Raw genomic sequence first — 12,981 nt, 5'->3', positions numbered from 1 at the left:
ACAGAGAGGAGAGTGGGGGGGAGGAGGGGACAGAGAGGTGAGTGGGGGGGGAGAGAGGGGACAGAGAGGTGAGTGGGGGGGGGGGAGGAGGGGACAGAGAGGTGAGTGGGGGGGGGGGAGGGGACAGAGAGGTGAGTGGGGGGGAGAGGGGACAGAGAGTGAGTGGGGGGAGGAGGGGACAGAGAGGTGAGTGGGGGGGGAGGAGGGGACAGAGAGGTGAGTGGGGGGGGGAGGAGGGGACAGAGAGGTGAGTGGGGGGGAGGAGGGGACAGAGAGGTGAGTGGGGGGGAGGAGGGACAGAGAGGTGAGTGGGGGGGAGGAGGGGACAGAGGTGAGTGGGGGGGAGGAGGTGAGTGGGGGCGAGGAGGTGAGTGGGGGGGAGGAGGGGACAGAGAGGTGAGTGGGGGGGAGGAGGGGACAGAGAGGTGAGTGGGGGGGAGGAGGGGACAGAGGGGGGGGGAGGAGGGGACAGAGGGGGGGAGAGAGGGGGGGAGAGAGGGGGGGAGATAGGGGGGAGAGAGGGGGGGAAAGAGGGGGGAGAGGGGGGGGAGAGGGGGGGGGGAGAGAGGGGGGAGAGGGGGGGGAGAGGGGGGAGAGGGGGGAGAGGGGGAGGAGAGGGGGAGAGGGGGGAGAGGGGGAGAGGGGGGAGAGGGGGGAGAGGGGGGGAGAGGGGGGGAGAGGGGGAAAGGGGGGAGAGGGGGGAGAGGGGGGGAGAGGGAGAGAGGGGGAGGGGGGAGAGAGGGGGAGGGGGGGGAGGGGGAAGAGAGGGGGGAGGGGGAAGAGAGGGGGAGGGGGAAGAGAGGGGGGAGGGGGAGGGGGGAGAGAGGGGAGGGGGAGAGAGGGGGGAGAGAGGGGGGAGAGGGGGGAGAGAGGGGGGAGAGAGAGGTGAGTGGAGGGAGGCGGGGAGAGAGAGGTGAGTGGGAGGGAGGCGGGGAGAGAGAGGTGAGTGGGAGGGAGGAGGGGAGAGAGAGGTAAGTGGGAGGGAGGTGGGAGAGAGAGGTGAGTGGGAGGGAGGAGGGGAGAGAGAGGTGAGTGGGAGGGAGGAGGGGAGAGAGAGGTGAGTGGGAGGGAGGTGGGAGAGAGAGGTGAGTGGGAGGAGGAGGGGAGATAGAGGTGAGTGGGAGGGAGGTGGGGAGAGAGAGGTGAGTGGGAGGGAGGAGGGGAGAGAGAGGTAAGTGGGAGGGAGGTGGGGAGAGAGAGGGTGAGTGGGAGGGAGGAGGGGAGAGAGAGGTGAGTGGGGAGTGGGAGGGAGGTGGGGAGAGAGAGAGTGGGGAGGGAGGAGGGGAGAGAGAGGTAAGTGGGAGGGAGGTGGGGAGAGAGAGGTGAGTGGGAGGGAGGAGGGGAGAGAGAGGTGAGTGGGAGGGAGGTGGGGAGAGAGAGGTGAGTGGGAGGGAGGAGGGGAGATAGAGGTGAGTGGGAGGGAGGTGGGGAGAGAGAGGTGAGTGGGAGGGAGGAGGGAGAGAGAGGTGAGTGGAGGGAGAGGGGGAGAGAGAGGTGAGTGGGAGGGAGGTGGGGAGAGAGAGGTGAGTGGGAGGAGGTGGGGAGAGAGAGGTGAGTGGGAGGGAGGTGGGGAGAGAGAGGTGAGGGGAGGGAGGTGGGGAGAGAGAGGTGAGTGGGAGGGAGGAGGGGAGAGAGAGGGAGGTGGGGAGAGAGAGGTGAGTGGGAGGGAGGTGGGGAGAGAGAGGTGAGTGGGAGGGAGGAGGGGAGAGAGAGGTGAGTGGGAGGGAGGTGGGGAGAGAGAGGTGAGTGGTGAGCGAGGTGGGGAGAGAGAGGTGAGTGGAGAGGGAGGAGGGGAGGGAGAGGTGAGTGGGAGGTAGGAGGGGAGGAGAGAGTGAGTGGGAGGGAGGCGGGGAGAGAGGTGAGTGAGAGGGAGGCGGGGAGGGAGAGGTGAGTGGAGGTAGGAGGGGAGAGAGAGGTGAGTGGGAGGCAGGCGGGAGAGAGAGATGAGTGGGAGGGAGGCGGGGAGGGAGAGGTGGGAGGGAGGGCGGGGAGGGAGAGGTGAGTGGGAGGGAGAGGTGAGTGGGAGGGAGGCGGGGGAGAGGTGAGTTGGAGGTATGAGGGGAGAGAGAGGTGAGTGTGAGGGAGGCGGGGGGAGAGAGGTGAGTGTGAGGGAGGCGGGGAGGGAGAGGTGAGTGGGAGGTAGGAGGGGAGAGAGAGGTGAGTGGGAGGGAGGAGCAGAAAGAGAGGTGAGTGGGCGGGAGGAGCAGAAAGAGAGGTGAGTGGGAGGGAGGAGCAGAAAGAGAGGTGAGTGAGAGGGAGGAGGGGACAGAGAAGTGAGTGGGAGTTATCTTGGATAACTCAAATCAGACTTATGAGTTGTTGTTGTTGTTGTTGGCGGATTGTGACGATCGTCAGGTGAATGCGGAAATAAAACAGTTGATCTCGAACCTTCTGCTGGCTCATCACATGATGGAGTGTTTTAAACCACCATCGCCGCCACTGGCTCTGGAAGCTTGGAACCTCAGTGTTGCTTGGCGCCGGTGGAAACAGCTGTTTGTACTGTTCTTGGAAGCGTCAGAGCAGAGTTTGGAGTTGCAAACATGGAGCAAGGAAGTCGCCAGCTTGTTGCATTGTGCTGGCGAGGCTGTGGTTGAAGTACACAACACATTCACGTTCAGAGAGGCCGCAGACAGCAAGAAACTCCACTCGGTATGTGGGAAGTTTGAGGAATATCGTAATCCCTGAATGAATATAGTCTATGAAAAGCAAAGCTTTTGAAACACCTGATAGCAAGAAGGTAAACTCTGACCAGTATGTCACCGAGTTGAGGACAAAGGCCAAATCGTGCAGTTTTGCGGAAACAGAGAATGTGGTTTGAGACCATATAGTTTTCGCCATGTTGGATTTATTTCTAAAGGAGCATTTACTCCGCGAAAAGTATGTTGACCTCATCAAAACAGTGGACATATGCAGAGCAGCCGAGACTAGTTGCGCCCAGTTGAAGACCATGACACAGACACCGCTCCAATTAAATGTGATGCGCAGTTTTCGACAGGAGGGCACAGTACCGAGATGTGCCCATATTCCTCGCAGTGAACAGGTCAAACGTACAATACGGATTGTCAAACAAAGCCTCAGGAAGGCTCTAGAATCTGGTGAGCATTTGGATTTGATGCTACCTACCACAGAGCGACTCTTGCAACCGCATATCCCGGTAGATGCAGGTCAGCGATTGGCACAGCTTCAGCAGGTGGGGAATTTTTTTTATGACCGGAACTCCAAAGACCTCCCACCACTTATTCAGGGTGAAAGCGCCCACATCAAACAAGAAAATGTCTGGGAGCCAGCAGTTGTCACCACTTTGCACCATTCGCCCTGTTCATATCATGTGATGACGCAAGATGGCCAGGTTTACCGTCACAACCGCAAGCACCTCCGGAAGACCGTTGAGCCTCCTCCATATATTACCGCACTCCCAGTGGAAAACCAGTTGGCGAATCACTCCACACCAATACCTTAGTCACAAGATCAAGCTGAACAAACATCCTCAGCTTTGCCTCCTGAAGCAGGTTCTACACAAGTAGTCACACCATCACCACCTATTCGGCGCTCTTCTCGTACTAAGAGACTACCCACGTATCTCAATAATTATGTTGTATAAAGTTTGAGTCTCGTGTGAGAGTTTGACAGTCCGAGATAAAATTACGACTCACCTGGAGTTCATTTGTTGCAATTTTTTTTCTGTGTGTTTTAGTTGTACCTTCATCTGGCTCATTCCAAGACTTGGTGGTGTAATGGTGCGGGCGTCCACTTTGAGATTGGGATCTGTGTCGGTGGTATTATCCCCATCCGAGTCATACTAAAGTTTTTTTTCAATGGTATGTGCTGCTTCCTTGCTTGATGCTCAGCATTTAAAAAGTGTAGAGCACAGACAAACAACCATGTTGGCAATACCAACAGAGACTTTTATGGGCCTAAGGGCCTCCTCCTGCGTTGTCGAGTTCCTTGAAAGGGAACATATTATATTATACCAGGGATACACTACATGACCAAAAGTATGCGGACACCCCTTCTAATTAGTTGATTCGGCTGTTTCAGCCACACCTATTGCTGACAGGTATATACAGACTTGGCATTTAATATGGAATTATTTTTTTTCTTGACGGGTTTACTTTCTGAACTCAGTATATCAATCTGGTGAGTTTCTTTTACCCTTCGGTGATGTCTTTGTTGAAAGAACCATGTCACTGATTGTCTTTCACAGCAAGAAGTCAATAACAGGAATATATCACAGGTGGCGTGACAAAATGTAAGGACAGGTACATTTGACGATTGGCTTTACAATCGGGTATATAAGGGTTGTTGCGTTCTGTATTAGTGGAAAACAACTGCTGCACATCTACAAAAGTTATTGCCGCTTCCTCTGGAGATGGTCCGTCAACTTGACAATGCTGTTTGTCATGGAGTGGTGGCTTTACGAAATTCTGGCATGAAACAGCGTGCTATTGCTCGGCAGTATGGCATCACTCAAGGTCAGGTGTCAAATATCCTGAAACGAAATGCTCAGAGGGGTGTCCCTACTCCAATACCGAGGCCAGGACGTCCACGCAGAACCACAAGGAGAGATGATCGCCAGCTGCACCGGTTAGTCTGCAAAGGCCGTACCAAATCAGCTAATCGGCTTAGGGCTGAGTGGCAGCAACTGACAAATGTGCCTGTATCTAGAAGGCTAGTCAACCAACGACTGGTTCAAGCAGGCTATCGTGCCAGGCGTCCCCTGAGAAAGCCACGCCTGACCAGACAACACAGCCAGCGCCGATTGCAGTGGGCCAGAGAGCACCGTCAATGGCAGCCAGGACACTGGAATCACGTGACCTTCAGTGACGAGTCTAGATTTCTGGTCTATCGTAAAGATGGCCGTGTCCGAGTGCGCAGACAAGTGCATGAAGCCCACAACGAAGATTGTATAGTGCCAAGAGTCCAAGCTGGAGGTGGTGGGGTGACCGTTTGGGCTGCTTTCCATGCAGGGGGCAAAACTGACCTGGTTGTTCTGAATGGAAACCTGAACCAGTTCAAGTACAGGGTCATTCTGGAAGAAACATTGCTTCCATTTGCGCGTGCAGCCTTTGGAGGAAACTTTGTCTTCCAAGATGACAATGCACGGCCTCATCGTGCTCGCATGATCCAACACTTTCTTGCTGACCGTGGTGTAGAGAATATGGAGTAGCCTGCCATGTCCCCGGATATGAATCCGATAGAGAACTTGTGGGCAGAATTAACGTGTCAAATCGACAACTTGGACCAGCAGCCTGCCTCTGTGCGTGAATTGCAGCAGGCTATTGTCGCTGCATGGCAAGCGATTCCTGTCCAAACCTTGGCAAATCTCGTGAACAGCATGCCTCAACGTGTACGTGCTCTCCTGAATGCTCGTGGGGGTTGTGGTGAAAATGTAAGTTGAACCCAGGTGTGACGCTCACTTAAACCACTGGGCGGTGTCTATAAGACCTCGGGACGTCCGCGACTCGAGGCCACTCCTGCGACTTTATACAATGACATGTAGAATTGAATGGTACGTACCCACTTATATTCTAGGCTTGCTTGCATTGACTGATATATCCAATCTTTCTCATATGATGCCTTGATCCTGACATATATGTTGCATGGTGTATTTTACAGGATGATGTTACGATCTAATTGAAATTAAACCTATCTATGGGACGAGTTGTGGATTTGGTTGATTTTCACAACACTTAATTTCAATTATGATCTTCGGAAATGGCGGGACACGAGTCTTGCGATGGCCGGATGAACGCAGATCACAGACGAGCGTTCCCGACATTCTCCGCGCTCCTGCGAGGCCCACCTCGGAGAAGAATGACCGGCGGAGGACCCGTCGAGCTAGCTCCAGCTACGGAGCTCCGACTACTCTCGCCGCCGGTCTGCCTCAAAAGGACCGGATGCGATGGGGACCTCGCAAGCCTTTTGCGGGACCGCGTCGTCAAAACGCAAACTGCTCTCCTGAGGCCCGAACGCCGGAGCAGGCATGACGGACTCCGGCAAGACGCCTGGAGAACGATGCTACTGGGCAACGTCCTGCAGCCGAAACCCCGTCGGAACGACGGACCCGCTTGGAGCCGACGGCCCGACCAACTGATTTGCGTGCCTCGGCCCGAGATGAGATGACCACGCGAGTGTTCACGACTCCCTTGACTGTCATGCCGCGCTCGGAAGCACCTCCACGCGCGGCTGCTCGGAATCACCTCCTCCTACGCGACGCCGCACGCTGCACCCGTCGCGTGCACTACTCTGTGCCCGACCGATCGCTGCTCGGAAGCACCTCCCCGCGTGAATCGCGCGTGCTGCACCCGTCGCGTGCACTACTCTGTGAGGCCTACGAGAGGCCTACGATTCCGATCGCTGCTCTGAATCATCTCCTCCTACACGCAGCCACGCTGCGCCCAACGCGGGCACCACTCTGCGAGGCCGGCGATTCCAATCGCTGCACGTCGGAATCACCTCCTCCCACGCGAAGCCACGCTGCGCCCAACGCGGGCACCACTCTGCGAGGCCGGCGATTCCAATCGCTGCCCGTCGGAATCACCTCCTACACGCGAATCGCGCGCTGCCCCATCGCGGGCACAACCCGATCAATCGCTGCTCGGTGGAAATCGCGCACTGCGCCCTTCGCGGGCACCACTCTGCGAGGCCGGCGATTCTGATCGCGGCTCGTCGAAATCCCACCTACGCGTGAATCGCGCGCTGCCCCATCGCGGGCACAACCCGATCAATCGCTGCTCGGTGGAATCACCTCCTACGCGCAAATCGCGCATTGCGCCCTTCGCGGGCACCACTCTGTGAGGCCGGCGATTCTGATCGCGGCTCGTCGAAATCCCACCTACATGTGGCTACTCAACGAGGCCGGCGAACTCCGCTGCCCGGAATCGCCTCAATGGAGGCTCGCTTGGCACCATGCGAGGACTCGCCGCAGCACGGATGAGTTTCTAAGGACGTCGAGCGGGACCTTCGTAGCCTTTCACGACACTCGGGCTTATGCTTATGATAGATGATCGTATACCATGTGTATTCTATATGACTAACTATGTCTAAAACTCCGGACAAAACACGGCCCGAAAGCTAAACAAACGAGACGCTACTTCAGGGCGTGATATGTATTCGATCCTTTGACCCGAAAGCTAAACAAACGAGACGCTACTTCAGGGCGTGATATGTATTCGATCCTCTGACCCGAAAGCTAACAAACGAGACGCTACTTCAGGGCGTGATATGTATTCGATCCTTTGACCCGACAGCTAAACAAACGAGACGCTACTTCAGGTCGTGCAGTCTATCGCTGCCAAGCATGCTCGCCCTCTCGACTCGGCGTGCTCGCCCTCTCGACTCGGCGTGCTCGCCCTCTCGACTCGGCGTGCTCGCCCTCTCGACTCTGCGAAGCCGCACTGGTTCAACGGGCCGAGCTCAACTTTCGGTTTCCCTCGTACGCGGTGCGCCCTAGATAATACTTTTCGCTCGTCGGCCGGGTTCGTATTCTGTACACCGATCTCGAGCCCGCTCGAATGCTGCTGCCCAATGGACGCGAGACTTTAGATTTCGGAGTGCTACTTTACTCCGTCTGGGGATACCGCTCAGCTGGAACTCGCCGTCAAACCCGCCCGCACGCGCCCGAACCAATTGATGACGTCATCGACTAAATCACGCGTTTGCTTTACAGCACCATTTAACTGTTTCCCGCGCTTGCGTCATCAGAGTTCGTCTACCTGGGTACCTCTACAGATAGCAGAAATACTCAATCTGACCGCCCCTGCCCGAAAGTGCGTGTCATAACGTGGCGGCCTTCGAGGGCGACTAGCCAACATCGCGGACTTATGCCGTTAATCGATAAGGCACGGAGCATTTGGGGGTGCACGGTGACCCCATGACACGGTGACATTGAGCGTTGCGCCCGACTCCCTCCTCTCCTGAGCAAGCCACGTGGGCACCGGCCCGCCGGATCGCCCTTGACTCTGGGCTTGTTGCTTCTAGGACAGGTCTCCTGGCTCGCCTCCACACATTTCGAGACTGCGAGACGCCTCGCCCGGCCGCTGCCTGATTGCGTTCCCTCTGACCCAGACTGTGAAGGTCGCTCGACTTCGGTGCGCGGTGCGCGGCTGTTATCTCACACTTCACGACGGGGGGGGGGGGGGGGGGGGGGATGGATGAGTGAGGGGGTGAGATGATGGTCCATCCATCCGGGCCATCCTCTTGGATGTCGATCCATCCATCCGGGCCATCCTCTTGGCTGTCGATCCATCCATCCGGGCCATCCTCTTGGATGTCGATCCATCCATCCAGGCCATTCTCTTGGATGTCGATCCATCCATCCAGGCCATTCTCTTGGATGTCGATCCATCCGGGACGTTTTCCATTTCTCGATCTCGACGTTTTCTCTCCGGGACAATCCCTCCGGGACGGTAGCCGGTATAGCCGATCTTCTCCGATCCTCTGCGCGCTGTGCTGCAGGTCGGGAGATTCTGCGCGCTTCGCTGGGAAGGCGCATTTCGGTCGTTTTGTGCGTCGTCGTAACTGCCATGCCGGTCGTTCGGGCAGCCTACGGAGGGCACTCGTGGCAAACGTTTTGCTTGAAACTATTTGCCGGAGCTTGTAATTCGTACGCGCTGCCGTCAGAGAGCGCTCGAGTCTCGTGATTTCAAAACAGGGGGACTCCGGGGTATCGCGTAACTCTCGTTATGGCTCTCGTCGGTTCTCTCCCTCGGCAATTCCATGACATGGATCTAATGTGGATCGACCATGTACCCTTGGGAGCCAAGGCAGGTACAGACTTACTGTAATGGACTTACTGTAATGGCCTCCTGTCATGTAATCTTACTTACTGTTACAGCTTACTGTAAAGAGGCTTACTGATTTACACATCTTCCACATCGACACATCTTCCTGTAATGTGTTGCCTTGCGACGAATAGACATGGCTTACTGGTTTACACATCTTCCACCTCGACACATCTGCCTGAAATGCGTTGCATTGCGACGAATGGACATTCGCTCTTCGACAAGGTACACCTTATGTAATGAGTTGCATATCGCAAAGGTACACCTTATCCAGCACATAGGCCTGTGAGACTAGACTATTGTGACCCACAGGCTCATCGTCTGCCAGTATCGGACATGTTTGCTAACCAGGCTATGAGTGCGCCTAGAGAACATCTGCCGTCCCTCCCTTCGCCTGATACACCCCTGCCTGAAGCGGTGAGGGCACTGAGGTGCCCCTCCGACACCTGCCTCCAGCGGCTACTCCGAAGCAGGGAACTCCGGATTTGGGGACGTCGTACCCGGTAGTTTCCGAACCTGTGTTGGCAGGGTAATTCGCCACACTGACCTCTACGGATGGACCGACTGACCTGTACTACTGATAATGGATTTGTTTCATATAGCGCTTTCCAGGAAGCCCTAAAGACGCTTTGACAGTGTGCGAAACATAACACAATGGCGCAAAGACAAGAATCAATAGGGATATTTCTTTGACACCCTAATAATGATATAATGACTTCCTCTACCCATTAATGCTGACGCGCGCTCACTTCCTGCCTAGTGGCAGCATAGTTCTAACGGCGGGGAGAATGTGGTGAAAATGTAAGTTGAACCCAGGTGTGACGCTCACTTAAACCACTGGGCGGTGTCTATAAGACCTCGGGACGTCCGCGACTCGAGGCCACTCCTGCGACTTTATACAATGACATGTAGAATTGAATGGTACGTACCCACTTATATTCTAGGCTTGCTTGCATTGACTGATATATCCAATCTTTCTCATATGATGCCTTGATCCTGACATATATGTTGCATGGTGTATTTTACAGGATGATGTTACGATCTAATTGAAATTAAACCTATCTATGGGACGAGTTGTGGATTTGGTTGATTTTCACAACAGGGGTTACACGAAGTACTGAACTGTAATTTTACTGTCCGTAATCCCAGTCGTAATTTAACTTTTGTTTTTGTTGAATTTTTTTTTGGCTAATGTGCAAAATAAAGAGATACTTCTGGAAAACGTACAGAAGTTTAACACAGTACTGTCCGTGAATTGAGTTCAATATCAGTTTGCATCACTTTCAAGGATCAATTTATTTGCTTCGAAAAGTCAAATGTGGTTTTTGTTTCTTTTAAAGTAACATTAACATTAAAGGTCACATTAACAAAATCTAGAATAATTTCAACATAATTCCAATGAACTTTTGGTTCTAAGTCATCTTGAAAAGTAAGTTCACCCCCACAAAAAAAATATTCCATATTAAATGCCAAGTCTGTATAATCAACACACATCATGCAATCTCCATAAACAAACATTGGCAGTAGATTGGGCCGAACTGAAGAGCTCACTGACTTTCAACGTCGCACGGTCATAGGATTCCACCTTTCCAACAAGTCAGTTCATCAAATGTGTGCCCTGCTGGAGCTTCCCCGGTCAACTGTAAGTGCTGTTATTGTGAAGTGGAAAGGTCTAGGAGCAACAAAAGCTCAGCCGCGAAGTGGTAGGCCACACAAGCTAGCAGAACGCGACCACAGAGTGCTGAAGCGCATAAAAATCGTCTGTCCTCAGTTGCAACACACACTACCGAGTTCCAAACTGCCTCTGGAAGCAACGTCGGCACAACAACTGTTCGTCGGGAGCTTCATGAAATGGTTTTCCATGGCCGAGCAGCCGCACACAAGCCTAAGATCACCATGCGCAATGCCTAGCAGCGGCTGGAGTGGTGTAATGCTCGCCGCCATTGGACTCTGGAGCAGTGGAAACGCGTTCTCTGGAGTGATGAATCAGACTTCACCATCTGGCAGTACGACGGACAGGAAAGTTTGGTGGAGGAGGAATAATGGTCTGGGGCTGTTTTTCATGGTTCAGGCTAGGCCCCTTAGTTCCAGTGAAGGGAAATCTTAACGCTACAGCATACAATGACATTCGAGACGATTGTTGTTTCCAACTTTGTGGCAACAGTTTGGGGAAGGCCCTTTCCTGTTTTAGCATGACAATGCCCCCGTGCACAAAGTGAGGTCCATACAAAAATGGTTTGTCGAGATCGGTGTGGAGGAACTTGACTGGCTTGCACAGAGCCCTGACCTTAACCCCATCGAACACCTTTGGGATGAATTGGAACGCCGACTGTGAGCCAGGCCTAATCGCGCAACATCAGTGACCAACCTCACTAAAGCTCTTGTGGCTGAATGGTAGCAAATCCCCGCAGCAATGTTCCAACATCTAGTGGAAAGCCTTCCCAGAAGAGTGGAGGCTGTTATAGCAACAAAGGGGGGACCAACTCCATATTAATGGCCATGAATTTGGAATGGGATGTGTGATGTTCCGGTGTCCACATACTTTTGGTCATGTCGTGTATGTGCAACCACCGGTTTGAAGCTCTGTAGGGAAGAGTTGGCTTGGATAGCCTCAGGAGGGTGAATCTACAAATAGTAGTCGAGAAAAGAGGAACTAAACCATGGAGGTTTGCGGTAAGCATGGATTTCCGAAATGGAGCCAGAATTTTCAGAATTACTGGAAGAATGCATGTACCCTGGAGTTGCTGGGGAGAGTTGTAGGGTTGAGAGAGAGAGAGAGTTACACTGAGGGACAAGTCGACTCCAAATTCAAGTCACAATTCCATAAGTTTTTAACAACACATTCAAAAAGTGTTTTTTAATGTTACCAGAAGACTTAAATAAACTAGAACGGCATTGAGTGGAGTGGATACCTCTGTCAGGCTGAACAGATCACGTTTTGTATCCCACTGATGGGCCGGATCTGCATTCGGACCTGAACCAAAATCTAATCGGCTTGTTCTCATCAGCTCACCAACTCATCCACAACTTTTTGAAATATCATGCTATATACTGTATCATTTTTTGGCCCTGTCTCTCATTTGTGTTGAATCACTTAAATTACCTAACATAACTTCTGACCTTTGACCCAAAAATAAAAATAAAAACCCCAAAAATTAATATTCACATCATTATACATACTTCTATCAAAAGTTTGAATTAAACAAAAATTTTAAATAATAGGACATCTGGCCTTTGACCTCTTGACCCCATAGAACCAGTTTATCTATAAATAATTATACATACCTGTACCAAGTTTGACTTCGATCCCTTCAGCCGTTTTTAAGTTATCGCAGTAACGAACACCTATCACGGACGCATAGTCGGCCAAACCGAAAACATAACCTCCTTCCATCTTAGGTGATGGAGTTAAAAGTTAACCAGAAAGACCACCGACCTGTCCACAATGTGAAAGCAAACAGACATCGTGCTTCTTTCTCAAACCCTTTGACACAAATTTGATATCAAAACCTTAGACTCGAGTCCCTGTGACTTGAACTTGGACTCAACTTGTTATTCACAGAAACAGACTGGCATAAAAACGACTGTGGACAAATTGTACCAAACCCGGTGCAAGCACCATAAAACAGATGCTAAAGTAGGAGGGAAGTTAAATCTAATGGGGATCAGCACTCAGTTCCTTTCTGAATCAAGGCCATCTTGTGGCCGAAAGGCTTGGCTGATCAATTGGTCTTATCACAGGTCCATGGTTGGTTTGAACTGCATTGATGCAGTGTAATATATAATACGAGCATGAACCGCCTATCGAGGCCATTTTTTTCCCCACAGAGCAGGGGTTGGCCTTTATTTGGGCACCGTGGTCCCCTTTTTGAAGCAATGTTTTATGGCTGGATGCCCTTCCTGCCATCAACCCTGTTAGTCGCCTCTTGTGACACACAGGGAATTACCAGTGAACTGGTACTCGATTTGCCGAACTCGGAAGGATGACAGGCTGAGTCAACCCTCCTGGCATTAATGCAGCGATTGACCGGGATTTGAAGCCAGGATCCTAGGATCCCCAGCCGGCACCCTAACCGCTAAGCCAACACCAGGCTGTGTAATACTCGCTTGGACCTGTGGAAATTGCACGTAATGTAAAATGGGACTTCAAGCCATCAACTCCTCTTTCACCTCCCCACCCCACCTCCCTCACAAATCC

The 12,981-nt window shown here is 52.9% G+C and overlaps 1 long non-coding RNA gene across 1 annotated transcript; it reads left to right on the top strand.

Annotated features, from left to right (window-relative positions):
* Positions 1–5,381: 5,381 nt before the first annotated feature.
* Positions 5,382–5,658, top strand: LOC144888327 (uncharacterized). The gene is made up of 2 exons (XR_013620920.1): positions 5,382–5,509; positions 5,617–5,658. It is a non-coding gene; the product is annotated as an uncharacterized LOC144888327 (long non-coding RNA).
* Positions 5,659–12,981: the final 7,323 nt, after the last annotated feature.

This window comes from Myxine glutinosa, chromosome 11 (assembly GCF_964187855.1).
Source record: "Myxine glutinosa chromosome 11, kmMyxGlut1.1, whole genome shotgun sequence".
NCBI classification, from domain to species: Eukaryota; Metazoa; Chordata; class Myxini; order Myxiniformes; family Myxinidae; genus Myxine; species Myxine glutinosa.
The sequence above is the reverse complement of the archived record's forward strand: the minus strand, read 5'-3'. Positions and strand labels throughout refer to the sequence as shown.